At 43.2% G+C, this 27,966-nt stretch overlaps 1 long non-coding RNA gene across 1 annotated transcript in view; it reads left to right on the top strand.

Moving 5' to 3' along the window:
- The first annotated feature begins 2,040 nt into the window (after nucleotides 1–2,040).
- LOC141113872 (uncharacterized) overlaps nucleotides 2,041–27,966 on the top strand; it is a 36,787-nt gene continuing 10,861 nt past the window's right edge. The window contains exons 1-2 of the long non-coding RNA XR_012236822.1: nucleotides 2,041–2,338; nucleotides 5,064–5,229. This is a non-coding gene — a long non-coding RNA (uncharacterized lncRNA). The remainder of the gene's footprint in view (nucleotides 2,339–5,063; nucleotides 5,230–27,966) is intronic.

Below are 27,966 nucleotides of genomic sequence, written 5' to 3'. Positions count from 1 at the left end.
CGGGGAGCGCACAAGAGCTAGGAGTGAACGGGGAGCGCACAAGAGCCAGGAGTGAACGGGGAGTACACAAGAGCCAGAAGTAAATGGGGAGCGCACGTGAGCCAGGAGTGAACGGGGAGCGCACAAGAGCCAGGAGTGAATGGGGTGCGCACAAGAGCCAGGAGTAAACAGAGAGCGCACAGGAGCCAGGAGTGAACAGGGAGCGCACAGGAGCCAGGAGTGAATGGGGAGCTCACAAGAGCCAGGAGTGAATGGGGATCGTACAAGAGCCAGGAGTGAACGGGGAGCGCACAAGATCTAGGAGTGAACGGGGAGCGCACAGAGAGCTAGGAGTGAACGGGGAGCGCACAAGAGCTAGGAGTGAACGGGGAGCGCACAAGAGCTAGGAGTGAAGGGGAGCGCACAAGAGCCAGGAGTAAAAAGGGAGCGCACAGGAGCCAGGAGTGAATGGGGAGCTCACAAGAGCCAGGAGTGAATGGGGATCGCACAAGAGCCAGGAGTGAATGGGGAGCGCACAAGAGCTAGGAGTGAACGGGGAGCGCACAAGAGCTAGGAGTGAACGGGGAGCGCACAAGAGCTAGGAGCGAACGGGGAGCGCACAAGAGCTAGGAGTGAACGGGGAGCGCACAAGAGCTAGGAGTGAACGGGGAGCGCACAAGAGCTAGGAGTGAACGGGGAGCGCACAAGAGCTAGGAGTGAACGGGGAGCGCACAAGAGCCAGAAGTAAATGGGGAGCGCACGTGAGCCAGGAGTGAACGGGGAGCGCACAAGAGCCAGGAGTGAATGGGGTGCGCACAAGAGCCAGGAGTAAACAGAGAGCGCACAGGAGCCAGGAGTGAACAGGGAGCGCACAGGAGCCAGGAGTGAACAGGGAGCTCACAAGAACCAGGAGTGAATGGAGAGCGCACAAGAGCCAGGAGTGAATGGAGAGCGCACAAGAGCCAGGAGTGAATGGGGAGCGCACAAGAGCCAGGAGTAATCAGGGAGCGCACAGGAGCCAGTTGTGAATGGGGAGCGCACAAGAGCCAGGAGTAAACAGGGAGCGCACAAGAGCTAGGAGTGAACGGGGAGCGCACAAGAGCCAGGAGTGAATGTGGACCGCACAAGAACCAGGAGTGAATGGAGAGCGCACAAGAGCCAGGAGTGAACGGGGAGCGCACAAGACCTAGGAGTAATCAGGGAGCGCACAGGAGCCAGTTGTGAATGGGGACCGCACAAGAGCCAGGAGTGAACGGGGATCGCACAAGAGCCAGGAGTGAATGGGGAGCGCACAAGAGCCAGGAGTAAACGGGGAGCGCACAGGAGCCAGGAGTGAACGGGGAGCGCACAAGAGCCAGGAGTGAACGGGGAGCACACAAGAGACAGGAGTGAACGGGGAGCGCACCAGAGCCAGGAGTGAACGGGGAGCGCACAAGAGCCAGGAGTGAACGGGGAGCGCACAAGAGCCAGGAGTGAACGGGGAGCGCACAAGAGCCAGGATTGAACGGGGAGCGCACAAGAGCCCCAGGAGTGAACGGGGAGCGCACAAGAGCCAAGAGTGAACGGGGAGCGCACAAGAGCCAGGAGTGAACGGGGAGCGCACAAGAGCCAGGAGTAAATGGGCAGCGCACAGGAGCCAGGAGTGAATGGGGAGCAAAATCACTTTTATCCCCATTTTTATCTCAACATAGCAACAATTTATTTTTTTTTACTAAAAGTGTAAATAAATAATTTAAAAATTGTAAAAAAAAAAACAAATATAATAATAATGATAAAAATGTAATAAATTTTTAAAAAATAATAAAAATGTAAAAAAATAATAAAAATGTAAAATAAAAAAAATAAATAAAATAAAAAAATGACAGGCTCATTTACACGGGTTCTCTGACCTATACAGTGTGAATTAGCAGTTCCCCTTGTTATTCTGAGGACGCAGTGGCTGAACGAACACAGCCACAGGTCAGTCTTAATTTGACAGGTGTGCAGGTATGGGTGAGGGGCCCTGAATGTATACTGACTGTCTTTGGGGCCGTACACCTGCATCCACCTGTCAAGTTAGGACCTGTGGCTGTGTTCTTGTAGTGTAACACGGGCTTCCTACACACAGCCACAGCCACTGATTCACAGTGTAGAGGTCACAGCACCCGTGTGAGTGAGCCTCGAGGCCTCAGAGAGCTTTATTCCTGACCTCAGTACAGTTTTATCTTTTAGACTTAGGAATTTTGTAAGTTATTGTGTCTGCTAATAATGATTTTGGTGTATTTATTTCAGGTAGGCTGTACGGGGGGCCCCATGATTTCCAACAGCAGCCCTGCAAGTTGCGTCCATGGATCACCCAGTACCTACATAGAAGAAGCAGGTGAGGATCTGTAATGCAATGTACATCAATGAGGAGGGATTTCTTGTTTTGCTTCTCTCGTTCAAACAACACCAGAGCAGCCCTGTAGCTGTCAGCAGGAGTTCCCCTTTAAATTCAGGTCTCATCTGGGGGCCCCCCCTCAGTGTTTGGTGCCAAGGAGAAGAGGGGTTAATGGGCCGTGATTAGGAAGTGACAGTGCGGTCTCATCGCCTCTCCCGGGAGGATATCTGTTTGCTGCTCTTGCAGTTTGTGGATTCGCTCCCAGCTGCTCGGCACTGTCAATCTCCCAGCTTAACCCTCTTCAGGACGGGCCCTGTGGCCCCCTGCTGGCAGCGTAGATATTAATAACGATGTACAAAGGCCTTCCTGGGGGGGGTTTTATTGATGCCTCAGGCCGGGCTTATTCTATTTCATGCAAATTGCCAACAGGGGGCTGAGAGGGCTGAATTATTAAAGGATTATCCCTCCAAAATTCCTGACGGTGCCCCCTACGTGAAACATTGGACATTACGTGTGTGTGTGTTCCACTTTAAAAAATAGCAGCCCAATAACAAGTGCATGAATCATGGCTGCAGAAATATTGGTGGTGGTGGGGGGGGGTGTCCACATATGTTCTTCAAGGCCCTTGGGACCCCCTACCTGCATGGTACAAAATAAGTCTTTAGATTAGGGTGGCAGAAAATTCTCCAGTATGGTGGAAAATCTCTGTTAGTGTAAAAATTATTAAAAATGATAGAGGCAGGAAATGGGATAATAAGCTACTATTTTGTCTGGATTAATACTCAATATATACACAGTATAATTGGAGTATATAATAATAATAATAAATTGTATATATATTTCTTTATTATTTTTTTTATTTAATCAGATTTTATGCTGGAAAATCTGTATAAGTTTGAAAATCATTAAAAATGATAGAGGCAGGAAATGGGATGAGAAGCAGAAATTGCTATTGCTGATATTTTGTCTTGATTAATACTTATAATATACTGCTTAATTGGAGTATTTAATTATATATATATATATATATATATATATATATAGTCAGAATTTATTTTTGAAATTTGTATACCAATATATACAGTATAATTGGAGTATATAATAATAATAATATATATTATTATTATTATTTTATCAGAATTTATTTTTGAAATTTTTATGCCAATATATACAGTATAATTGGAGTATATAATAATAATAATATATATATTTATTTATTTTTTATCAGAATTTATTTTAGAAATTTTTATACCAATATATACAGTATAATTGGAGTATATAATAATAATAATAATGATATATATTATTATTATTATTATTTTATCAGAATTTATTTTTGAAATTGTTATGCCAATATATACCGTATAATTGGAGTATATAATAATAATATATATATTTATTTTTTATCAGAATGTATTTTTGAAATTTTTATGCCAATATATACAGTATAATTGGAGTATATAATAATAATATATATATTTATTTATTTTTTTATCAGAATGTATTTTTGAAATTTGTATACCAATATATACAATATAATTGGAGTATATAATAATAATAATATATATTATTATTATTATTTTATCAGAATTTATATTTGAAATTTTTATGCCAATATATACAGTATAATTGGAGTATATAATAATAATAATATATATATTTATTTATTTTTTATCAGAATTTATTTTTGAAATTTTTATACCAATATATACAGTATAATTGGAGTATATAATAATAATAATAATAATGATATATATTATTATTTTATCAGAATTTATTTTTGAAATTGTTATGCCAATATATACCGTATAATTGGAGTATATAATAATAATATATATATTTATTTTTTATCAGAATTTATTTTTGAAATTTTTATGCCAATATATACAGTATAATTGGAGTATATAATAATAATATATATATTTATTTATTTTTTATCAGAATTTATTTTTGAAATTTTTATACCAATATTTACAGTATAATTGGAGTATATAATAATAATAATATATATTATTATTATTATTTTATCAGAATTTATTTTTGAAATTTTTATGCCAATATATACATTATAATTGGAGTATATAATAATAATATATATATATATATTTTTTTATCAGAATTTATTTTTGAAATTTTTATGCCAATATATACAGTATAATTGGAGTATATAATAATAATTATAATATATATTATTATTATTATTTTATCAGAATTTATTTTTGAAATTTTTATGCCAATATATACCGTATAATTGGAGTATATAATAATAATATATATATTTATTTATTTTTTATCAGAATTTATTTTTGAAATTTTTATACCAATATTTACAGTATAATTGGAGTATATAATAATAATAAATATATATATATATATATATATATATATATATATATATATATATATATATATATATATAATTTTTTTTTATCAGAATTTATTTTTGAAATTTTTATGCCTAATAGACACCAAAAATAACAACCAATGAAACAAAAGTAAACAAACTATTTTTTTTAATATTATTATATATTTTTAAAAAATCATGTTCATATTATATCATTTTTGTTTATATTATATTATTTTTTATTTATATTAGTCCCCGATGTTATCTATATACATGAGGTCATCCCCGATACGATCTACATAGGTGAAGTGTAGTTGTATTCATTGCGTTTTATGTTTTTTTTTTTTTTTTTTGTTCACGTATAATAATTATTGATATTAGGTATAGGTGTGTGTGTGGTTCCGGCCCGTCTCTTCCTGATGCTCCTCCATAATTTGGGAAGATATTCATGGCAGCAGATGGCCTCGACACCTTTTGGCTAAGACGACAGCCAGGATTGGGCGAAACGCGTTCGTATCATTTACATTGATTGTGGGAGTGATTGAAGGTTTGTACTAGAGGATGAAGTGGCAAATTTGTGGGTTTTTCTGTGTTAAAATGTGTTGTGTCTGCTCTGATGTTGCACACATTGAAAGACCAGCAACTTAAAGGGATATATACAGTGTGTATGTGTGTTTATATATATATATATTTATATACTATTTATTTGTATTTATATATTTTTTTAATTCTATATATATATATTGGGTGTGCATAACTGTTCGCCCATCAAAAATATTTATTAATTTACTTCAGGAGAAATTGAATGTTAGGTTGTATTCTCTTCAGATGACCTGTGTGAATGAGGAAAAGATCACATTATGGCCACTAGATGGTGGTGAGGAGCATGCCTATTTCATATGATATTCAGCACCATCTAGTGGCCATAATGTAGTATTGTCCCCATTCCCACATATTCACTCTGCAGAATACAGCCTGAGAACATTCGATTTGCACAGAACAAATTTACCATTTTTTTTTTTTAAATAAATACACTCAACTTTTTATTTAGTTTTGGATGGGGTAGGAAAAGCCCGGAGCCCCTTGTAAGTTTTTATGCTGTGTCCCCATTGGGGGGGGGGGGGGGAATAACTATCTATTTGTTCTGGTGACTATTAATGGAATTGAAAGAAAGGGAAAACCACCGACATTTACAGAAATAGAAGGGAAATCTTCCACCTGTCAGAACTTTAACTCCTAAAATGTGATTTCTCCTCGCCTTGCAGATATTTTCTGCAACTTCCTGTTGTGTCTTCGGGACAGGAAGTGAAGGCAAATTTTCTCAATGAGACAGAAAAAAACTGCAAAAAAAAAAAAAAAAAAACATGTTTGAGCCCCCCTACTCCATTCAAAACTTAAAAGGGGCTGTGGAAGCATTTTGGGGTTTGTTTATACAAAAATAATCCTATAGCAGTTACAATTGTATGTCCTGTAAGGGCTGAAACAGGAAATTATATATATATATATAGTCAAAAGTATTGGGACGCCTGCCTTTACACACACATGAACTTTAATGACATCCCAGTCTTAGTCCGGAGGGTTCAATATTGAGTTGGCTCCGCCCTTTGCAGCTATAACAGCTTCAACTCTTCTGGGAAGGCCGTCCACAAGGTTTACGAGTGTGTCTATGGGAATGTTTGACCATTCTTCCAGAAGAGCATTTGTGAGGTCAGGCTCTGATGTTGGATGAGAAGGCCTGGCTCGCAGTCTCCGCTCTAATTCACCCCAAAGGTGTTCTATTGGGTTGGGGTCAGGACTCTGTGCAGGCCAGTCAAGTTCCTCCACCCCAAAATCGCTCATCCATGTCTTTATGGACCTTGCTTTGTGCACTGGTCCAAATCATTTGGTGGAGGGGGGATTATGGTGTGGGGGTTGTTTTTCAGGGGTTGGGCTTGGCCCCTTAGTTCCAGTGAAGGGAACTCCTAATGCGTCAGCATACCAAGACATTTTGGACAATTTCATGCTCCCAACTTTGTGGGAACAGTTTGGGGATGGCCCCTTCCTGTTCCAACATGACTGCGCACCAGTGCACAAAGCAAGGTCCATAAAGACATGGATGAGCGAGTTTGGGGTGGAGGAACTTGAGTTACCTGCACAGAGTCCTGACCTCAAGCTGATAGAACACCTTTGGGATGAATTAGAGTGGAGACTGCTAGCCAGGCCTTCTCGTCCAACATCAGTGCCTGACCTTACAAATGCTCTTCTGGAAGAATGGTCAAACATTCCCATAGACACCCTCCTAAACCTTGTGGACAGCCTTCCCAGAAGAGTTGAAGCTGTTATAGCTGTAAAGGGTGGACCAACTCAATATTGAACCCTACGGACTAAGCCTGGGATGTCATTAAAGTTCATGTGCGTGTAAAGGCAGGTGTCCCAATACTTTTGGTAATATAGTGTATTTTTTCTGTTTATTCAGACACTTGCCTGCAATTCATCTTTTAGGTCCCACATGAGAATTATGACAATATAGTGTATATATCGGCAAATCTGTTGTGCATTATGAGGATTGCTGGGGTTTAAATTTGGAAGGATTTCAAAACGGACAGAAAAAAATATAAAATCTACAAATGTTTTATGACAGGCATATAGTAAACCATACAAGTTCTACTTCATTTGGCAGAAAGTGTTTTGGTTATTTCCAGGATGATCTAGTCGTGTATCTATGCTGTGTGTAGAAGTGATTAGTACATAGCGCAGTTCTCCCCGCGTCATTTCATTGCTAACTTCTCTATTACAAAACTCTTTTTCTCGGTTGCAGTTCCTGACGTTCACCACCAGGCGGAGGGTTTCCTTATCCTAATGTATAATTTGATGTCTGTACTTTAATCCCCCATAGAGATTACATTTGTTTGATTTTACTGCTATTGTTCATGAAGAACGTCATTTCCTTCTTCTCCCCGGCATGACATCCGTGTATCCAGTCCACGTCCTCCGTGACGTCATGCTCCGTGTTTTATTATTATCCTGAGATGTCCTGTAATCGTAAAAATGTCCCATCGCTTCTCATCCTATTACAGTATTTACATCAATCAAAGCTTCTCTCCAGATATAGGATCTCTTATACAGGAGTGACATCACCGCCCTCCAGATAGAAGATATATTATACAGGAGTGACATCACCGCTCTCCAGATATAAGATATATTATACAGGAGTGACATCACCACTCTCCAGATATAAGATATATTATACAGGAGTGACATCACCGCTCTCCAGATATAAGATATATTATACAGGAGTGACATCACCACTCTCCAGATATAAGATATATTATACAGGAGTGACATCACCGCTCTCCAGATATAAGATATATTATACAGGAGTGACATCACCACTCTCCAGATATAAGATATATTATACAGGAGTGACATCACCGCTCTCCAGATATAAGATCTATTATACAGGAGTGACATCACAGAAAGATGGTCAGAGACTGCAGACATAATACAGGAGATGGTCAGAGACTGCAGACATAATACAGGAGATGGTCAGAGACTGCAGACATAATACAGGAGATGGTCAGAGACTGCAGACATAATACAGGAGATGGTCAGAGACTGCAGACATAATACAGGAGATGATCAGAGACTGCAGACATAGTACAGGAGATGGTCAGAGACTGCAGACATAATACAGGAGATGGTCAGAGACTGCAGACATAATACAGGAGATGATCAGAGACTGCAGACATAGTACAGGAGATGGTCAGAGATTGCAGACATAGTACAGGAGATGATCAGAGACTGCAGACATAGTACAGGAGATGGTCAGAGACTGCAGACATAATACAGGAGATGATCAGAGACTGCAGACATAGTACAGGAGATGATCAGAGACTGCAGACATAATACAGGAGATGATCAGAGACTGCAGACATAATACAGGAGATGATCAGAGACTGCAGACATAATACAGGAGATGATCAGAGACTGCAGACATTGTACAGGAGATGATCAGAGACTGCAGACATAGTACAGGAGATGATCAGAGACTGCAGACATAGTACAGGAGATGATCAGAGACTGCAGACATAGTACAGGAGATGATCAGAGACTGCAGACATAGTACAGGAGATGATCAGAGACTGCAGACATAGTACAGGAGATGATCAGAGACTGCAGACATAATACAGGAGATGATCAGAGACTGCAGACATAATACAGGAGATGATCAGAGACTGCAGACATAATACAGGAGATGATCAGAGACTGCAGACATAGTACAGGAGATGATCAGAGACTGCAGACATAATACAGAAGATGATCAGAGACTGCAGACATAATACAGGAGATGATCAGAGACTACAGACATAGTACAGGAGATGATCAGAGACTGCAGACATAATACAGGAGATGATCAGAGACTGCAGACACAGTACAGAGATGATCAGAGACTGCAGACATAATACAGGAGATGATCAGAGACTGCAGACATGATACAGGAGATGATCAGAGACTGCAGACATACTACAGGAGGTGATTAGAGACTGCAGACATAATACAGGAGATGATCAGAGACTGCAGACATAATACAGGAGATGATCAGAGACTACAGACATAGTACAGGAGATGATCAGAGACTGCAGACATAATACAGGAGATGATCAGAGACTGCAGACATAATACAGGAGATGATCAGAGACTGCAGACATAATACAGGAGATGATCAGAGACTGCAGAAATAGTACAGGAGATGATCAGAGACTACAGACATAGTACAGGAGATGATCAGAGACTGCAGACATAGTACAGGAGATGATCAGAGACTGCAGACATAGTACAGGAGATGATCAGAGACTGCAGACATAGTACAGGAGATGATCAGAGACTACAGACATAGTACAGGAGATGATCAGAGACTGCAGACATAGTACAGGAGATGATCAGAGACTGCAGACATAGTACAGGAGATGATCAGAGACTACAGACATAATACAGGAGATGATCAGAGACTGCAGACATAATACAGGAGATGATCAGAGACTGCAGACATAATACAGGAGATGATCAGAGACTGCAGAAATAGTACAGGAGATGATCAGAGACTGCAGAAATAGTACAGGAGATGATCAGAGACTGCAGACATAATACAGGAGATGATCAGAGACTGCAGACATAATACAGGAGATGATCAGAGACTGCAGAAATAGTACAGGAGATGATCAGAGACTGCAGACATAGTACAGGAGATGATCAGAGACTGCAGACATGATACAGGAGATGATCAGAGACTGCAGACATACTACAGGAGATGATCAGAGACTGCAGACATGATACAGGAGATGATCAGAGACTGCAGACATGATACAGGAGGTGATTAGAGACTGCAGACATAATACAGGAGATGATCAGAGACTGCAGACATAATACAGGAGATGATCAGAGACTGCAGACATAGTAAAGGAGATGATCAGAGACTGCAGACATAATACAGGAGATGATCAGAGACTGCAGACATAGTACAGGAGATGATCAGAGACTGCAGACTTAATACAGGAGATGATCAGAGACTGCAGACATAGTACAGATATGACTACAGGAGAGTGTTAGAGATGAGATTAGCGGACTCTCTGGGGTCCTCAGCGCGTCACTCAATAGAAAAGTCTCGCCTTTATGTGACGCGCCCGTTACACGCCCCCCTCCCCCCCCATACGTTTGTATAACTTTCCAGCCGGTTATGTAAGCAGCGGATAGACGCGGTGTAACGCCAGCAGACATATTCCGCATGGCGCACAGCGAGCCGGCTCGCGAGAGAGGAACACATGTCAGTCAAATGACCTAGATTTGCAAAAGAAAAAAAAAAAAACCCTGCTGCTCTATGGGGGTTTTTTGGGGCGAACAATTTCAGGGTAATTAGCAGACACGCGGCGCAGTGAGACGGCACGCAGAGGGAGATAGGGGAGGGGGAGGGGGGGCCCGCGCTCTATCTCAGCTCTGTCTAGACACAACTGCTGAATTGTTTCCGAAAAAGCAATTGACAGTCCAGATTTCCTCCCGCTATCCGCTGGATGGGGATTTGTCGGAGACATTAAAAAAAAAAAAAACAGAACAAAGAACACGTCGGTAACCCTTTCACCTCCGTATCGCGCGCCGCTCACCTGCGCCTCGGCGGGGGGATTAGCTTGTCAGCTCTTTGCAAATTGCAGACGGCGGGATAATTATGGATGCTCTATGCGGCAAAATCCTTTGATAGGAGCCATCGGAGGCACAGAGATAGCACAACTTCCTCCCTGCCACAGGCAACCGAAATAGCAAGAAGGGGAGAGAGGGAAAAAAAAAAAGAGTTTGCTGCAAAGACGGAGTTGGATTGCAGTTTAGAAAAAACGGCGCCATTTTATTCACCTTGATTGACCCGTCGGATCGTGAAAAACCAAAGCCCTTCGCAGGGCAGAGGGGGGGTGCTGTTTTTTTGGCAGCCAACCCCAATCTGTGTTTCACCGCCATCCGGTAACGGTTTTATACCTTATCGGTCGCGTGCAAAAAATAATCGACTAGTCATCGGTTTACTCATTTTTTATTTCTTTTTTGCAAGCAAATGGGCCGCTAAAGAATCTTTCTTTGCATTTCCGAGAACTGCGATAGAGCGAAAATATTCTATTGGCACAGTGCTGGAATAAGATCATCCAGCGCCCATAGAAAAGATCCCAAACTGCGCCCCCCCTTTTCCCTTAGGGTTGGGGTGCCACCATCCCTGCAATTAACCATTGAGACCCCCTTTTCCGTTAGGGTTAGGGTGCCACCATCCCTGCAATAAACCATTGTGCCCCCCCCCATTTTCCCTTAGGGTTAGGGTGCCACCATCCCTGCAATAAACCATTGAGCCCCCCCTTTTCCCTTAGGGTTAGGGTGCCACCATCCCTGCAATAAACCATTGAGCCCCCCCTTTTCCCTTAGGGTTAGGGTGCCACCATCCCTGCAATAAACCATTGAGCCCCCCCTTTTCCGTTAGGGTTAGGGTGCCACCATCCCTGCAATAAACCATTGTGCCCCCCCCCCTTTTCCCTTAGGGTTAGCATGCCCCCAACCCTGCAATAAACCATTGTGCCCCCCCCTTTTCCCTTAGGGTTAGTGTGCCCCCAACCCTGCAATAAACCATTGTGCCCCCCCTTTTCCCTTAGGGTTAGGGTGCCCCCATCTCTGCAATAAACCATTGTGCCCCCCCTTTTCCCTTAGGGTTTGTGTGCCCCCAACCCTGCAATAAACCATTGTGCCCCCCCTTTTCCCTTAGGGTTAGGGTGCCCCCAACCCTGCAATAAACCATTGTGCCCCCCCTTTTCCCTTAGGGTTAGGGTGCCCCCATCTCTGCAATAAACCATTGTGCCCCCCCCTTTTCCCTCAGGGTTAGGGTGCCCCCAACCCTGCAATAAACCATTGCGCCCCCCTTTTTCCCTTAGGATTAGGGTACCCCCATCCCTGCAATAAACCACTGTGCTCCCCCCCTTTCCTTTAGGGTTAGGGTACCCCCATCCCTGCAATAAACCATTGTGCCCCCCCTTTTCCCTATAGGGTTAGGGTGCCCCCAACCCTGCAATAAACCATGGAGCCCCCTTCCTGCCCACCCCTTGTCCCGGCCCTGCTTTAGCGGGTGGTAAACAAAAACGTACAGTGATGGGAAAAAAAGTATTTGATCCCTCTGCTGATTTTGTACATTTGCCCGCCGACAAAGAAATGATCAGTCTATAATTTTATTGGTCGGTCTATTATAACAGTGAGAGACAGAATAACAACAAAAATATCCAGAAAAACGCATTTCAAAAAAGTTATAAATTGATTTGCATTTTAATGAGTGAAATAAGTATTTGATCCCCTATCAATCAGCAAGATTTCTGGCTCCCAGGTGTCTTCTATACAGGTAACGAGCTGAGATTAGGAGGACTCTCTTAAAGGGAGTGCTCCTAATCTCAGCTTGTTACCTGTATAAAAGACACCTGTCCACAGAAGCAATCGATCAGATTCCAATCTCTCCACCATGGCCAAGACCAAAGAGCTGTCCGAGGATGTCAGGGACAAGACTGTAGACCTACACAAGGCTGGAATGGGCTACAAGACCATCGCCAAGGAGCTTGGTGAGAGGGTGACAACAGTTGGTGCGATTATTCACAAATGGAAGAAACACAAAATAACTGTCAGTCTCCCTCGGTCTGGGGCTCCATGGAAGATCTCACCTCGTGGAGTTTCAATGATCATGAGGACGGTGAGGAATCAGCCCAGAACTACACAGGAGAATCTTCTCAATGATCTCAGCTGGGACCATAGTCACCAAGAAAACAATCGGTAACACACTACACCGTGAAGGACTGAAATCCTGCAGCGCCCTCAAGGTCCCCCTGCTCAGGAAAGCCCATGTACAGGCCGTCTGAAGATTACTAATGAACATCTGAATGAATTCAGAGGAGAACTGGGGGAAAGTGTTATGGTCAGATGAGACCAAAATCGAGCTCTTTGGCATCAACTCAAGTCACCGTGTTTGGAGGAGGAGGAATGATGCCTATGACCCCAAGAACACCATCCCCACCGTCATACATGGAGGTGGAAACATTATGCTTTGGGGGTGTTTTTCTGCTAAGGGGACAGGACAACTTCACCGCATCAAAAGGGATGATGGACGGGGTCATGTACCATCAAATCTTGGGTGAGAACCTCCTTCCCTCAGCCAGGGCATTAAAAATGGGTGGTGGATGAGTATTCCAGCATGACAATGACCCCAAAACACAGGGCCAAGGCAACAAAGGAGTGGCTCAAGAAGAAGCACATTAAGGTCCCGGAGTGGCCTAGCCAGTCTCCAGACCTTAATCCCATAGAAAATATGTGGAGGGAGCTGAAGGTTCGAGTTACCAAACATCAGCCTGGAAACCTTAATGACTCGGAGAAGATCTGCAAAGAGGACAAAATCCCTCCTGAGATGTGTGCAAACCTGGAGGCCAACTCCAAGAAACGTCTGACCTCTGTGATTACCAACAAGGGTTTCTCCACCAAGTACTGAAAAGTCATGTTTTGTGAAGGGGTCAAATATTTATTTCACTCATTAAAAGGCAAATCAATTTATAACTTTTTTCAAATGCATTTTTCTGGATATTTTTGTTCATATTCTGTCTCTCACTGTTAAAATAAACCGACCAATAAAATTATAGACTGAGCGCAATTTGGGATCTTTTCCCTGGGTGCTGGATGATCTTATACCAGCACTGCGCCGGTTGCCCATTTAGCTTCTCGTAATGGTGATGACTATTTTCCAGCACGTTGGCTGATTTTTTTTTCTTTTCAGCCCTCGTTCACACTGAACACGGCTTTGAAATTGTGCAACTCTATCTGAAATCGCACGATTTCCAAGCCGTGACTTCCAGTGCGAAATCTGCAAATCGGTGCGGCACTGCAAAGTCGGCGTCGCACCGATTGGAGCGCGCCATTGCCGGCAATAGCCTGCGACTTGTCATGTGATTTGACGGGTCGCTTCAATGTGAACGTGGGCTTTGGGTTGTCATCCATCAAAGTTTTGAGGCCCCCTTACAGCTGGGGTTAAAAAAAAAAAAAAAAAAAAAGTCTCAGCGAGATCACTTGCACAGCTGTCACGATTAGCGAGGACAAAATCCCCCCCCCCCCCGAGTCTCGTCAGTGATGAGCGATTTGCACGAGCTTGCCCGTTCAGCCATGGGAGGGTTAAACGATACGGCGACCCGCTCTATTATCGCCGTCTGCTCGGAAATGTCAGCTTTGTGTTTGCTCGTTTATCTAACAGAGGCACGCCGGAGAGAGAAGGAGGTGGGCTCCTAGAGAGACCAGACTGCTCTGTGACACCGTTAATGAGAGCGAACCGCGCCTGCATGCTAGCTAATTAGCGGAGTTTGGGTGGCAGCGGCGACAGATTTACGCTCACGCAAAACCCGCAAAACGTGGGTGAACCCGGCAAGGAAGAGCGGAATTTTCTGACTTAGTTGCTGAGTAGGGATTGACAGGCTTGGGTTCTTTTTTAAGGATCCTGCTTAACATTCATTAAACTTCAACGTACAGCGCATCCGGAAAGTATTCACAGCGCTTCACTTTTTCCACATTTTGTTATGTTACAGCCTCATTCCAAAATGGATTAAATGTATTATTTTTCTCAAAATTCTACAAACAATCCCCCATAATGACAACGTGAAAGAAGTTTGTTTGAAATCTTTGCAAATTTACTACAAATAAAAAAGGAAAAAAATCCCATGTACATAAGTATCACAGACTCCTCCCATGTACATAAGTATCACAGGCTCCTCCCATGTACATAAGTATCACAGGCTCCTCCCATGTACATAAGTATCACAGGCTCCTCCCATGTACATAAGTATCACAGGCTCCTCCCATGTACATAAGTATCACAGGCTCCTCCCATGTACATAAGTATCACAGGCTCTTCCCATGTACATAAGTATCACAGCCTCCTCCCATTTACATAAGTATCACAGGCTCCTCCCATGTACAGAAGTATCACAGACTCCTCCCATGTACATAAGAATCACAGACTCCTCCCATGTACATAAGTATCACAGGCTCCTCCTATGTACATAAGTATCACAGGCTCCTCCCATGTACATAAGTATCACAGGCTCCTCCCATGTACATAAGTATCACAGGCTCCTCCCATGTACATAAGTATCACAGGCTCCTCCCATGTACATAAGTATCACAGGCTCCTCCCATGTACATAAGTATCACAGGCTCCTCCCATGTACATAAGTATCACAGCCTTTGCCATGACACTCACAATTAAACTCAGGTGCCTCCTGTTTCCACCGATCATCCTTGAGATGTTTCTACAACTTGATTGGAGTCCACCTGTGGTAAATTCAGTTGATTGGACATGGTTTGGAAAGGCACACACCTGTCTATAGAAGGTCCCACAGATAACAGTGCATGTCAGAGCACAAAAAGTAGACCTCCGAGACAGGATTGTATGGAGGCACAGATCTGGGGAAGGGTACAGAAACATTTCTGCAGCATTGAAGGTCCCAATGAGCACAGTGGCCTCCATCATCTGTAAATGGAAGAAGTTTGGAACCACCAGGACTCTTCCTAGAGAGAGCCACCCGGCCAAACTGAACGATTGGGGGAGAAGGGCCTTAGGGAGGTGTCCAAGAACCCGATGGTCACTCTGACAGAGCTCCAGTGTTTCTCTGTGGAGAGGAGAACCTTCCAGAACAATCATCTCTGCAGTACTCCTCCAATCAGATCTGTATGGTAGAGTGGTCAGACGGAAGCCACTCCTCAGTAAAAGGCACATGACAGCCCACCTGGAGTTTGCCAAAAAGCACCTGAAGGACTCTCAGACCATGAGAAACAAAATTCTCTTTTCTGATGAAACAAAGATTGAACTCTTTGGCCTGAATGGCAAGCATCATGTCTGGAGGAAACCAGGCACCGCTCATCACCTGGCCAATACCATCCCTACAGTGAAACATGGTGGTGGCAGCATCATGCTGCGGGGATGTTTTTTAGCAGCAGGAAATGGGAGACTAGTCAGGATCGAGGGAAAGATGAATGCAGCAATGTAGAGAGACATCCTTGATGAAAACCTGCTCCTCTGGACCTCAGACTGGGGCGAAGGTTCATCTTCCAACAGGACAACGATCCTAAGTACACAGCCAAGATAACAAAGGAGTGGCTACGGGACAACTCTGTGAATGTCCTTGAGTGGCCCAGCCAGAGCCCAGACTTGAACCCGATTAAACATCTCTGGAGAGATCTGAAAATGGCTGTGCACCGACATTCCCCATCCAACCTGATGGAGCTTGAGAGGTCCTACAAAGAAGAATGGGAGAGATTGCCCAAAAATCGGTGTGCCAAGCTTGTAGCATCATACTCAAAAAGACTTGAGGCTGTAATTGGTGCCAAAGGAGCTTCACCAAAGTATTGATGAAAGGCTGTGATACTTATGTACATGGGAGGAGCCTGTGATACTTATGTACATGGGAGGAGCCTGTGATACTTATGTACATGGGAGGAGCCTGAGAGACTTATGTACATGGGAGGAGCCTGTGATACTTATGTACGTGGGAGGAGCCTGTGATACTTATGTACATGGGAGGAGCCTGTGGTACTTATGTACATGGGAGGAGCCTGTGATACTTATGTACATGGGAGGAGCCTGTGATACTTATGTACGTGGGAGGAGCCTGTGATACTTATGTTTGTGGGAGGAGCCTGTGATACTTATGTACGTGGGAGGAGCCTGGGAGGACACCCTCCTAAACCACAAGGTTTAGGAGGGTGTCTATGGGAATGTTTGACCATTCTTCCAGAAGCGCATTTGTGAGGTCAGGCACTGATGTTGGACGAGAAGGCCTGGCTTGCTGTCTCCGCTCGAATTCATCCCAAAGGTGTTCTATTGGTATGAGGTCAGGACTCTGTGCAGGCCAGTCAAGTTCCTCCACCCCAAACTCGCTCATCCATGTCTTTATGGACCTTGCTTTGTGCACTGGAGCGCAGTCATGTTGAGAGGCCATCACCAAACTGTTCCCACACATTCCCATAGACACACTCCTAAACCTTGTGGACGGCCTTCCCAGAAGAGTTGAAGCTGTTATAGCTGCAAAGGGTGGGCCAACTCAATATTGAACCCTACGGACTAAGACTGGGATGCCATTAAAGTTCAGGTGCGTGTGAAGGCAGGCGTCCCAATACTTTTGCTAATATAGTGTATTTCTAAAGGTGCTATTGACATGAAATTTTCACAACGTCGGTAACAACCCCTGCAATCCATATGTAGCACCCTCTAGTGTGTGCTAGAAGTAGAGCAGGCAAACCATACACTTGACTCATGCTGTAAATTTGTGAGTCTGCAATTGGGTCAGGGTTATTAGAGTTTAGGGCTGGATGACTCTTCTCAGCAGCTCTCTGGTGTCTCCCTTTGTTTCCAGAGTGTTGGAGAACATTCAGGAAGATAGTGGACGGAGTCTAGGAGGGGCCAAACCCTATGGACTAAGACTGGGATGCCATTAAAGTTCATGTGCGTGTAAACGGCAGGTGTCCCAATACTTTTAGTAATATAGTGTATATTTACCTAGAAAAATGGTGACATGTTCAATACTTATTTTACCCGCTGTATGTATCCAAATTTCTTTACATCTGATGATTTCGGAATGAGTTCTGATGAAATTTTTGGGACTGTGAATTTCAAACCTGCTGGAGAACCCATGGTAGAGGTGAACCCGAACCCCATTCCTATTGCCAACACAGGTCACCCTGCTGCACCCCGGAGCTCAGAAAAAAATGCAACTTGCAGGACCTCCCCGGTGGGCAGCAACACGGCAAGGTAATAGAAGCGATGTCCTGCAGGAAACAGATTTTCGCTAAGCAATTTAGTCATAGACGAAGCAAGCCACAGGTATGTTCTTGAAGGGTAGAGATCGCGCTGGACTGACTTGGTTGGTCGCTGGTTGTAGATAGGAGGTCCAAAAGGCAAGGCAAGAAAGGTTTCTTTCCAGAGTTTGATGCCCAACTGTTTTGTGAAGATGGTAACCACTGTTATGGGTATGGGCTGCTACCTCAGGGGGCGGCCAAGTGGTCGCTCCCGTAGTGGTCAAAGGAAGTGAATGTAATGGAGCTCCCCAAATGCAGTAGTTGTGGAATAAACTGCTTTATTTGGAGTATAGATGGTAGAATGTAGCCAACATGTTTCGGGGGGGCTTCCTCAGGGCTGCTGTTTGAATATGGATCCCGTTGGGGTCTGTCTGGGACCTGAGCATCAGGTCTGGGAATGTCCGACCATCTGCTGAGGCTTGAGAGGCAGCAAGTTCTCGGAAAATCACGACGCCCCAAGAAAACGCAGACAAAACATTTTCAGAACCTACAAACTCCATGTGGATAAAGCCCTGGCCGGTATCGATCCCCTGAACCAAGGCGCGAGCCCCCCGATAAGCCAGCATGCAAACTTCAGCCAGGTACCCCCGGATCACCCAGCCCAACAATGAGATTCGATCGATAATATAGCTGGGAAAAAACAAAACACAAAACACAAAACATTAAACGATTTAAAAGCTCATTTTCAAACTTGCTCGGCGAGCGAAAGATGACAAAAGAAGGCCTGAGATCCGGCCCCCCCGGCGCACATAATGACACCTCGCAGACAATACCGATCTATCGATTAAACATTCCTACTTTTTGTGAGCTGTCATCAGCCGAGGAGCGGAAGAGGCGAGAGACAAAAGCTGCCAGCTCAGGTATTAGCTCAGACAGATAAAAAAAAAAAAAATAGATCCTAGGCGATGACAATGCGGCCCGGCCGCCCGCCTCTGGAGAGGTGACCTTTCTGGAGAAAACGTTTAGAAGGCAACGTGGTAATGGAAAGCACTGCGTTCACCAGACGCCCCCCCCTGTGCTCATAATTACCAGACGCTCGGGCTGACGGGATCAATAAGAATGGCTGGGGCTGTTTATTCACATCTTCTAGAAAGCGGCCCGGCCGGCTTTAAACTGGAAAGGTGCAAATTTATACTAAGGAGAGCGCGGCGTGGAGGGAACCGCGAGGACGCCAAATATCCTACCGGCTTCTCCTAGAGTCGCTTTAAACCAATTCTTTGTGGATGGAGTATTTATTTATTTTTTTAATGCTTTCTTCAACTAAATTCTCTCACTCAACATGAACTTTTTTTTAATCCTTATGCTGCCAGCATTAGCAAATAGATAGGAGGGTCGATTATATTTACTAGTTTTATACTTTTTTTTTTTTTTTACATTTCTTCAGTCACTTCCTGTTTCTGACTTAGGTGAAAATTATGTCATACATCCCAGCAGTCGGCATATAACAAGCACCTTACTTTTAAGAGGGAAGTTTCAGGAAAAAAACCTTAAATTTTAAATAAAGAACTTTGAAGCAAAATAAGGATCAGTGCCCATCAACAGCCTCACCAGTGCCCATCTGTAACCTCACCATTGCCCATTAATGCAGCCTGATCAGTGCCCATCTGCAGCCTCGCCATTGCCCATCATTGTAGCCTGATCAGTGCCCATCTGCAGCCTCACCATTGCCAATCATTGCAGCCTGATCAGTGCCCATCAACAGCCTCACCAGTGCCCATCTGTAACCTCACCATTTCCCATTAATGCAGCCTGATCAGTGCCCATCTGCAGCCTCACCATTGCCAATCATTGCAGCCTGATCAGTGCCCATCGACAGCCTCACCAGTGCCCATCTGTAACCTCACCATTTCCCATTAATGCAGCCTGATCAGTGCCCATCGACAGCCTCACCAGTGCCCATCTGTAACCTCACCATTTCCCATTAATGCAGCCTGATCAGTGCCCATCTGCAGCCTCGCCATTGCCCATCATTGTTGCCTGATCAGTGCCCATCTGCAGCCTTACGTTTGTCCATTAATGCAGCCTGATCAGTGGCCATCTGCAGCCTCGCCATTGCCCATCATTGCAGCCTGATCAGTGCCTATCTGCAGCCTCACCATTGCCCATTAATGCAGCCTCGCCATTGCCCATCATTGCAGCCTGATCGGTGCCCATCTGCAGCCTCACCATTGTCCATTAATGCAGCTTGATCAGTGCCCATGGACAGCCTCACCATTTCCCATTAATGCAACCTGATCAGTGCCCATCGATAGCCTCACCATTTCCCTTTAATGAAGCCTGATCAGTGCCAATCAGCATCCTCACTATTGCCAATCATTGCAGCCTGATCAGTGCCCATCTGCAGCCTCACCATTGCTTATTAATGCAGCCTCACCAGTGCCCATCTGCAGCCTCACCATTTCACATCATTGCAGTGCGAGTTATACGCCGATAAATGCTACATCGCTCTTTGGCCACTTACGGAAAGCCCGCTTGCAATGTAATGGGATGGGGGGGCCCAACAGGCAAAGCGATGTACTGGTACATCGCTGCCTGTCTCTGGGATTTAGGGTGCATGCGCGGGCGCCCTTCCGCCGACACCTGCTGTCTTTGTACTTATGATGTCTTCTTTTCTCATCTCTGAAACAGGGACAAGAAACAGAGAGATTGTTCCCTCTGTATAAAGCTCTGTGTTGATTGTCAACACAAGGCTCTGGACTGTGATTGGACACAGCTGATAAATCATTGTCCGGGACCTTCTGATCATCTGTATCCAATCACAGTCCAGAGCCTTGTGTTGACAATCAACACAGAGCTTTATACAGAGGGAACAATCTCTCTGTTTCTTGTCCCTGTTTCAGGGGTAAGAGAAAAAGAGATCATTAGTAAAAATCAGCACACATTACACTTGTTAGGCATGCATTTAACCCCTTGATCGCCGAGATGTTAACCACTTTCCAGCCAGTGTCATTAGTACAGTGACAGTATATGTTGCTATCACTGATCACTGTATTAGTGTCACTGGTGATGTCAGTGTCAGTTCCCACCCAGTGTCAGTTAGTGTCAGATTGCCTCCGCACTATTGCAGTCCCATTATAAGTCGCTAGACATGTGCACTGCCGAAAAATTAGTTCGTTTTCGTTTTATTCGTATTTTTCTTTTTTAGTTTTTCAGGTAATTCATTGATCGCAATTCGTAAATTCGAAAGAATAACTATTAAATGATAAGTATTGGAATTTCCTTTAAAATTTGTCTGTTAGTGAACGTAATGAATACGAATTTATCTGACTTTACGAATTATCCGAAATAACGAATGCCGCATCTAAACAAATGGAACATTTTTTTATTATTATTGTTATTTATTATTATTAATTTGTTACGTTCCATTCGTTTAGATACGGCATTTATTTCAGATAATTCGTAACTTCGGATAAATTCGTATTCGTTACGTTCACTAACAGCCAAATTTGAAAGGAAATTCCAATACCTATAATTTAATAGTTGGTAATAGTTAAGTTATTATTAGTTGGTTATTATTTCAGATTTTCTGGTTTTTGGATCTTCGAATTTACAAATTTCAGAATTTACAAATTTCAGAATTTACAGATTTTAGAATTTAGGAAAAATTTGTTAATTCAGATATTTACGAATTAACGAATTTGTCGAAATTCGTTATAAAAAATGAATTTGGTGCGAAGCGAATTGCACGTCTATAAATCGCTGATCACCGCCATTACTAGTATGGAAAAAAAAAAAATACAGTATATATCCCATAATTTGTAGGCGCTATAGCTTTCACACAAACCAATCAATATACATTTATTGGTATTTTTGTTTTAAAAAAGACGTAGCAGAATACATTTTGGCCTAAATTTATAAAGGAATTTGATTTTTATTTTATTTTATTTTATTGGATATCTTTTATAACCAAAAGTAAAAAAAATATATATATTTTTTTCAAAATTTTCAGTTTTTTTTTGTTTATATAATGAAAAAAAAAAAAAAACAGTGGAGATCAAATACCTCCAAAAGAAAGCTCTATTTGTGTGAAAAGTTAGTTTCGCTTTAAGTAAAAATGTATTTCAGATTTCCATATATAAAAAAATAAAAAGAAGATAAAAATGGTAGAAACATCACGTTTGTCATGATGCATTTTTCTTCTTTGTTTATTTTTATTGTTATCTCTGACTTCATTAGGGAGATTTTCTCTGACTTCATTAGGGAGATTTTCTCTCACTTCCTGTCCCTGTGACACTCATACAAGCAATGAGGGGAGCGCAGCACAGACAGCAAAATTGTCATAAGTTCTAAGCCTTCATATTCCAAGTACCATCGAGGACATAACATGCCTGCTTATTTCTGAGTTGTTTCCAGAGGAGAGAAGGAAATAGAAAGGAAGGAAATGAGGAAGGAAGGTAGAAAGGGAAGTAAGGAAAAAAGTTAAGGAATAAAGTGATAGGAAAGGTAGAAATGGAAGGGGAAGGAGGAAAGGAAAGGAAAGAAAGTCTTTATGAACCTTGCTTTGTGCACTGGTGGGCAGTCATGTTGGAACAGGAAGGGGCCGTCCCCAAACTGTTCCCTCAAAGTTGGGAAGATGAAATTGTCCAAAATGTCTTGGTATGCTGACGCCTTAAGAGTTCCCTTCACTGGAACTAAGGGGCCAAGCCCAACCCCTGAAAAACAACCCCACATCATAATCCCCCCTCCACCAAATGATTGGGACCAGTGCACAAAGCAAGGTCTATAAAGACATGGATGAGCGAGTTTGGGGTAAAGGAACTTGACTGGCCTGCACAGAGTCCTGACCTCAACCCAATAAAACACCTTTGGGATGAATCGGAGCGGAGACTGCAAGTCAGGCCTTCTCGTCCAACATCAGTGCCTGACCTCACAAATGCGCTTCTGGAAGAATGGTCAAACGTTCCCATAGACACACTCCTAAACCTTGTGGACAGCCTTCCCAGAAGAGTTGAAGCTGTTATATCTGCAAAGGGTGGGCCAATTCAGCCCTACGGACTAAGACTGGGATGCCATTAAAGTTCATGTGCATGTGAAAGCAGGCGTCCCAATACTTTTGGTAATAGAGTGTATTTCTAAAGGTGCTATTGACATGAAATTTTCACCACATCGGTAACAACCCCTGCAATCCATATGTAGCACCCTCTAGTGTGTGCTAGAAGTAGAGCAGGCAAACCATACACTTGACTCATGCTGTAAATTTGTGTGGCTGCAATTGGGTCAGGGTTATTAGAGTTTAGGGCTGGATGACTCTTCTCAGCAGCTCTCTGGTGTCTCCCCCTGTTTCCAGAGTGTTGGAGAACATTCAGGAAGATAGTGGATGGAGTCTAGGAGGGGTTGTTCAGCATATTTGGAGGCTCCTGGCCAATCCCTGGAAGTTGGCCTAGCAGGGAGCCTTTAAATATTGATGAGTCATACCAGCAGGGGAAGATGGAGATACAGGGTTGCATGTAAAGGCAGGCATCCCAATACTTTTGGTAAAATTATATATATATATATATATATATATATATGAGGGGAAAAAGTATTTGACCCCCTGCTGATTTTGTACGTTTGCCCACTGACAAAGAAATGATCAGTCTATAATTTTATTGGTCGTTTTATTATAACAGTTATCGACGGAATAACAACAAAAATATCCAGAAAAACATTTAAAAAAAGTTATAAACTGATTTGCATTTTGATGAGTGAAATAAGTATTTGACCCCTTCACAAAACATGACTTAGTAGTTGGTGGAGAAACCCTTGTTGGTGATCACAGAGGTCAGACGTTTCTTGTAGTTGGTGACCAGGTTTGCACACATCTCAGGAGGGATTTTGTCCTCTTTGCAGTTATTAAGGTTTCCAGGCTGACGTTTGGTAACTCGAACCTTCAGCCCCCTCCACATACTTTCTATGGGATTAAGGTCTGGAGACTGGCTAGGCCACTCCAGGACCTTAATGTGCTTCTGGAACCACTCCTTTGTTGACTTGGCCGTGTGTTTTGGGTCATTTTCATGTGGAATACCCATCCACGATCCATTTTCAATGCCCTGGCTTAGGGAAGAAAGTTCTCACCGAAGATTTGACAGTACATGGCCCCGTCCATTGTCCCTTTGATGCGGTGAAGTTGTCCTGTCCCTTAAAAGAAACCCCCCCCCCCCAGAAGAATAATGTTTCCACCTCCATGTTTGACGGTAGGGATGGTGTTCTTGGGGTCATGGGCAGCATTCCTCCTCCTCCAAACACAGCGAGTTGAGTTGATGCCAAAGAGCTCGATTTTGGTCTCATCTGACCACAACCCAGTTCTCCTCTGAATCATTCAGAAGTTAATTAGCAAACTTCAGACGGTCCTGTACATGTGCTTTCTTGAGCAGGGGGACCTTGCGGGTGCTGCAGGATTTCAGTCCTTCACGGCGTAGTGTGTTTGTTACCAATTGTTTTCTTGGTGACTATGGTCCCAGCTAACTTGAGATCATTGACAAGATTCTCCTGTGTAGTTCTGGTCTGGTTCCTCACCGTTCTCATGATCATTGAAACTCCATGAGGTGAGATCTTCCATGGAGCCCCAGACTGAGGGAGATTGACTGCTATTTTGTGTTTCTTCCATTTGTGAACAATCGCACCAACTGTTGTCGCCTTCTCACCAAGCTGCTTGGTGAGGGTCTTGTAGCCCATTCCAGCCTTGTGTAGGTCTACAATCTTGTCCCTGACATCCTTGGACAGCTCTTTGGTCTTGGCCATGGTGGAGAGATTGGAATCTGATTGCTTCTGTGGACAGGTGTCTTTTATACAGGTAACAAGCTGAGATTAGGAGCACTCCCTTTAAGGGAGTGCTCCTAATCTCAGCTTGTTACCTGTATAGAAGACACCCGAGAGCCAGAAATCTTGCTAATTGATGGGAGGATCAAATACTTATTTCACGCATTAAAATGCAAATCAATTTATAACTTTTTTGGGATATTTTTGTTGTTATTCTGTCTCTCACTGTTATAATAAACCGACCATTAAAATTATAGACTGATCATTTCTTTGTGAGCAAACCTACAAAATCAGCAGGGGATCAAATACTTTTTTCCCCTCACTGTACGTCTTTTGTTTACCAGCTGCCAAAGCAGAGCCGGGACAAGGGGTGAGCAGGAGGGGGCGCAATGGTTTATTGCAGGGATGTGGGCAAACGTACAAAATCAGCAGGGGATCAAATGCCTTTCACCCCCTTACTGTGTATATATATATAAATTTTGGGGATGCGAAGTAACTTTCTACTAAAAAAATACAGATTTTTAAAAAACGTGTCAGAAGAGGCCTTCAAGTGTTTATTAAAAGTCAGCAGATAGGGTATTTTCTTTATTTTTGTTAACTGGGGTTCCTCTTTAGCTCCAGTGATTCTCCAGTTCCATAGCAGTCCCTCCGGTATGGCATATATGACTTCTATTGATCCAAGTTGGAGCAATGTAACAATACAATGTAATCCATTCCTGGAGCTCAGCTTTCTGCAGTTACTGACTCGGAATAAGTAAAAATCCCCAAAAAAAGAAGGCATCCAAAAAGTTCACACTGATCAAATGTGCGACATGCGGTTTACATTTCATATCGCCTTCTCTGGCTGTCGGCAGTTTTTTCTTTTCTCAATGACCCCCCCCCTCCCGAAGCGGAGAGAAGGTGAGAGACGGAGGAGAGAGGTCCTCCTGGAATGCTCCCAGAACTTCCTGTCTTTCTTAAACTCTTCCTCCCATCTCCGGGTTCCGCGCTCTAGCGCACACAGACCCAAACTGCGTTTTTTTTTTAATCTTTTTCATTTTTTTTTTCTTGGCTTGTCTAAGCCGCTCTGTCTCTCTCAGAACACTTACATAACAGCGGTCTGTTTATCAGGAGGCAATGCATAATACATTTTGCTGAGGGCTACTCCACTGAAAAATCATCCCGAGCTTTAGAGAAACGTCTCTACAATGATATAATGAGCCCCTTTGGAGGCGATGTGCATTTATTATTGGGGAGAGTCGCAGGAAGCAGATGGCGCACAGGCCGCGCTGCCAGTGTCTTAAAGGGCCACTGCACAGCCCAGCAGCTTACGACTTACTGGCTGCAATTTCCCCCGTTCATAAATGACTTTTTTAATTCACATACAATGTGATTCTGGACTTGGTAGAAAATGTGACTATTCCGGGAAGAGACAGGTCCTTGGCACTGCCCCCTTCCTCAAAATAGTTCTCTACTCCTTTGGGAGTGTCTGATTACTTTCTGTGCTGACCCAGCTCCTCCACCCACCCCTACATGTAGCTGTTGGGGAAGGAGCAAAAGGGAACACTATTGAGCAGCCATTCTCAACCTTTTTTTTTTTTTTTACCCCAAAGTAACCCTTGAAATTATTTTCTTGTGGAACCTCTTATAAAACCAATTTATTGGTGGTCAGTGGGAGGAATGTCCCATACAATGGTAGTCTGTAGGAAAATGTTCCTTACATTGGTAGTCAGTATGAAGAATGCCCCTTACATTGGTGGTCAGTATGAAGAATGCCCCTTACATTGGTGGTCAGTATGAAGAATGTCTCTTACATTGGTGATCAATGGGAAGAATGTCCCTTACATTGGTGATCAGTGAGAAGAATGTTCCTTACATTGGTGATCAGTGAGAAGAATGTTCCTTACATTGGTGATCAGTAGGAAGAATGTTCCTTACATTGGTGATCAGTGAGAAGAATGTCCCTTACATTGGTGATCAGTGGGAAGAATGTCCCTTACATTGGTGATCAGTGGGAAGAATGTTCCTTACATTGGTGATCAGTGAGAAGAATGTCCCTTACATTGGTGATCAGTGAGAAGAATGTCCCTTACATTGGTGATCAGTGAGAAGAATGTCTCTTACATTGGTGGTCAGTGGGAAGAATGTTCCTTACATTGGTGATCAGTGAGAAGAATGTCCCTTACATTGGTGATCAGTGAGAAGAATGTTCCTTACATTGGTGATCAGTGAGAAGAATGTCCCTTACATTGGTGATCAGTGGGGAGAATGTTCCTTACATTGGTGATCAGTGAGAAGAATGGTCTTTACATTGGTGATCAGTGAGAAGAATGTCCCTTACATTGGTGATCAGTGGGAAGAATGCTCTTTACATTGGTGATCAGTGAGAAGAATGCTCCTTACATTGGTGATCAGTGGGAAGAATGTTCCTTACATTGGTGATCAGTGAGAAGAATGTTCCTTACATTGGTAATCAGTGAGAAGAATGTCTCTTACATTGGTGGTCAGTGGGAAGAATGTCTCTTACATTGAAGGTCAGTGGGAAGAATGTCCCTTACATTGGTGGTCAGTGGGAAGAATGTCCCTTACATTGGTGGTCAGTGGGAAGAATGTCTCTTACATTGAAGGTCAGTGGGAAGAATGTCCCTTACATTGGTGGTCAGTGGGAAGAATGTCCCTTACATTGGTGATCAGTGAGAAGAATGTTCCTTACATTGGTGATCAGTGAGAAGAATGTTCCTTACATTGGTGATCAGTGAGAAGAATGTTCCTTACATTGGTGATCAGTGGGAAGAATGTCCCTTACATTGGTGATCAGTGAGAAGAATGTCCCTTACATTGGTGGTCAGTGAGAAGAATGTTCCTTACATTGGTGATCAGTGAGAAGAATGTTCCTTACATTGGTGATCAGTGAGAAGATTGTTCCTTACATTGGTGGTCAGTGAGAAGAATGTTCCTTACATTGGTGATCAGTGAGAAGAATGTCCCTTACATTGGTGATCAGTGAGAAGAATGTTCCTTACATTGGTGATCAGTGGGAAGAATGTTCCTTACATTGGTGATCAGTGAGAAGATTGTTCCTTACATTGGTGGTCAGTGAGAAGAATGTTCCTTACATTGGTGATCAGTGAGAAGAATGTTCCTTACATTGGTAGTCAGTGAGAAGATTGTTCCTTACATTGGTGATCAGTGGGAAGAA

The sequence above is a fragment of the Aquarana catesbeiana genome, linkage group LG12 (assembly GCF_042186555.1).
Source record: "Aquarana catesbeiana isolate 2022-GZ linkage group LG12, ASM4218655v1, whole genome shotgun sequence".
NCBI lineage: Eukaryota > Metazoa > Chordata > Amphibia > Anura > Ranidae > Aquarana > Aquarana catesbeiana.
Note: the sequence above shows the minus strand (reverse complement) of the source record. Positions and strands in the feature narration are given on the sequence as shown.